Source organism: Antechinus flavipes, chromosome 4, assembly GCF_016432865.1.
Source record: "Antechinus flavipes isolate AdamAnt ecotype Samford, QLD, Australia chromosome 4, AdamAnt_v2, whole genome shotgun sequence".
NCBI lineage: Eukaryota > Metazoa > Chordata > Mammalia > Dasyuromorphia > Dasyuridae > Antechinus > Antechinus flavipes.
Window position 1 is genome coordinate 218,130,329 of NC_067401.1, and position 3,161 is coordinate 218,133,489.

The window sequence follows — 3,161 nt, forward strand, 5'->3', positions numbered from 1 at the left end:
ACAATAACATTCCATTACATTCATATACTATAACTTATTCAGTCATTCCCCAACTGATGGGCATCCACTCAATTTCCAGCTCCTTGCCACTACAAAAAGGGCTTCTACAAATATTTTTGTGCTTGTGTTTCCTTTGGAACTCAAAATTTTTAAATGAAGGTTAAAACTTATCTTTACATATAAATAGGAAAAATGAAATACTATTTTTTAAAAGAATATATTTTTAACATGTAATTTAGCCTCATCAGTAATTTTTTGTGGATGTCATACATTTGGTGCTATCTTCACTTGCATGTAATAAAATATGAAATTTTCATTAGATTTTAAGTCATAAGACCTAGATTTGAATTCTGGCTTTGCCACTTATTAACTCTATGAAAGGAACATTCTTATTCTGAGCCTCTGGCTTCTATACTATAAAATGCCTTTCTAACTCTAAGTTATATGGTTCTATGGAAAATTACAGAGATAATCCAATAGAGATAAAAATGGGAAGAAGTCTTGATTTGGAATTTTTAAACCTCCTCTTCAAAGCCTAGCTTTTCTTTTCTTTTTTTTTTTTAATAATATTTTATTTTTCCAAACGCATGCAAAGAGAGTTTTCAATATTCACCTTTGCAAAACCTTGTCTTCCAAAGTTTTCTTCTTCTCTTCCTCCCTTTCCCCTCCAAGCAATCTGGTATAGGTCAAATATGTGTAATTCTTCTAAATATATTTCCATATTCATCAAGCTACGCAAAAAAAAAAAAAAACTATCAAAAGGGGAAAAAAACGAGAAAGAAAAACAAACAAAGAAGCAATAACAATGACAACAACAAAGGTAAAGTTCTTTCTGGATGTGGATGGTATTTTCCATCACAAGTTTATTGCTTTTCTACTAGCTGTTAAGCCGCTGAACTCTGATTCTAAGTTTCCTCATTTATAAAAATGGGATAATAATCTATCTACCTCATAGGGTAATTGTCAGGAAAGTGCTTTGTAAACTACATAAACATTATCCATCTATCTATTTAAGTATTTAAAATTTTTATTTAAATAGATATGACATATATCGTGTGTGTGTGTGTGTGTGTGTGTGTGTGTGTGTGTGTGTGTGTGTGTAATGTGACAAGCAAGAAAAATCTTCAGCTTCCTTTACAAGCTTTCAGGTTTACAAGGCTTCAAAACATAATAGTTTTATTGACATGATAAAACATACAGAAAGGTCTTGAACCTGAGCCCACATATAATCTAGAGACATAACTTTTAGAAGCCATCTTCAGTAACTTATAAAGTCACTGGAGGAGAAGGGAAAGGAATAACATTTATATAATACCTACTATGTGCCACCCACTTTTTTTTTTTAACAAATGTCTCATTTGATACTTACAATAACCTTGCAAGATAGGTACATTTTATAATCGAGAAAACTGAGACAAGCAGAAGTTAAGTAACTTATCCAGGATCACACAGATAGTAAATGTCTGAGGCAATATTTGAATTTAGGTTTTCCTGACTCTAGGCAGAGCATTCTGCCCATTTTTGTGCCATGCTTGGGCCCATACTAGGATGTGTAAGTGAAAGTATTATCTAAATTGTAAAAACTTTTTTTTCTTTTCAACCAAGATCAACTGTTTAAAGTCATGAAATCTAAATGTCCCTCTTTACTTTTCTTCCAATCTGCCTTTAACACCTCTGCATTCATATTACATTATAAAATAATAACTTCTCAATAAATATTTGTCCTATCAGTGAATGAGTGAACCTTAAAGATAAAGTCTAGAATATGATGTATTAGAATTTCTCTGTCATATTTCATACTCATGTTTATTCATTAATAAATACCTATAATTATAGAGTAGAACTGGACAAGATCTTAGAGATTAGTGATTCCAATCCTTATACTTTTATTACATATTTCGAAAAGTGTGTAATTTTATTTAATCAGTTTCCATATTCTAGATTCTTGAGGGGTAGAACATCACTCGGATTCCTGTGTCCAATAGACTTGGCAGGAAGATTGTTTCTGAACTTGGCTTGAACCATTCCACTGTTTCCATAAGCCCAAGTAACTTTTCCTCAGATCATTCTTGTTCTTTTGGGTTTCCCACCAGAAGTCACTGTGTTGTTTTTGGCTTTTCTACATAAGCACATCTTTTGCCCAGTTTCATCCCAAGCACAGAGTCCTTCAATTTTTGGAAAAGCTGGACATTCTCTCTAGTTTCGTTAATCTCACTTGTAGCCAACAAAAATAGCGTTGGACCACAATCTTCCAGACATTTTGCTGTTCTAGAAATCCTGTTTCTAGCAGGCCTTCAGCTCCAATATAGAGGAGAAACCTTAAATTTTTAGACAAGGAACCTGGAATCTCTAAGAAATTTATTGGCTCACTCAAAGTTGCACGGATATTTTTAAGGCTTAATGGAAGGTGTTACTAATCAAAGTTGATGATGTTCAAAAGGGAATTTTGAAGGAAAAGATGGTTTTCATCTCTTGTTAGCAGTGCTCACACTGTGATAAAATATTGGCTTTCCCATTCTCCAATTGATAAATGGTCAAAGGATATGAACAGACAATTTTCAGATGATGAAATTGAAACTATTACCACTCACATGAAAGAGTGTTCCAAATCACTATTGATCAGAGAAATGCAAATTAAGACAACTCTGAGATATCACTACACACCTGTCAGATTGGCTAAGATGACAGGAAAAAATAATGATGAATGTTGGAGGGGATGTGGGAAAACGGGGACACTGATGCATTGTTGGTGGAGTTGTGAACGAATCCAACCATTCTGGAGAGCAATCTGGAATTATGCCCAAAAAGTTATCAAACTGTGCATACCCTTTGATCCAGCAGTGTTTCTATTAGGCTTATACCCCAAAGAGATACTAAAAAAAAGAAAGGGACCTGTATGTGCCAAAATGTTTGTAGCAGCCCTGTTTGTAGTGACTAGAAACTGGAAAATGAATGGATGCCCATCAATTGGAGAATGGCTGGGTAAATTGTGGTATATGAATGTTATGGAATATTATTGTTCTGTAAGAAATGACCAACAGGATGAATACAGAGAGGCTTGGAGAGACCTACATGGACTGATGCTAAGTGAGATGAGCAGAACCAGGAGATCATTATACACTTTGACAACAATATTGTATGAGGATGTATTCTGATGGAAG

The 3,161-nt window shown here is 33.9% G+C and overlaps 1 pseudogene; it reads right to left on the reverse strand.

Annotated features, from left to right (window-relative positions):
• Window positions 1-1,937: 1,937 nt before the first annotated feature.
• On the reverse strand, window positions 1,938-2,259 carry LOC127559322 (60S ribosomal protein L35a-like; annotated as a pseudogene).
• Between the last annotated feature and the right edge of the window lie 902 nt (window positions 2,260-3,161).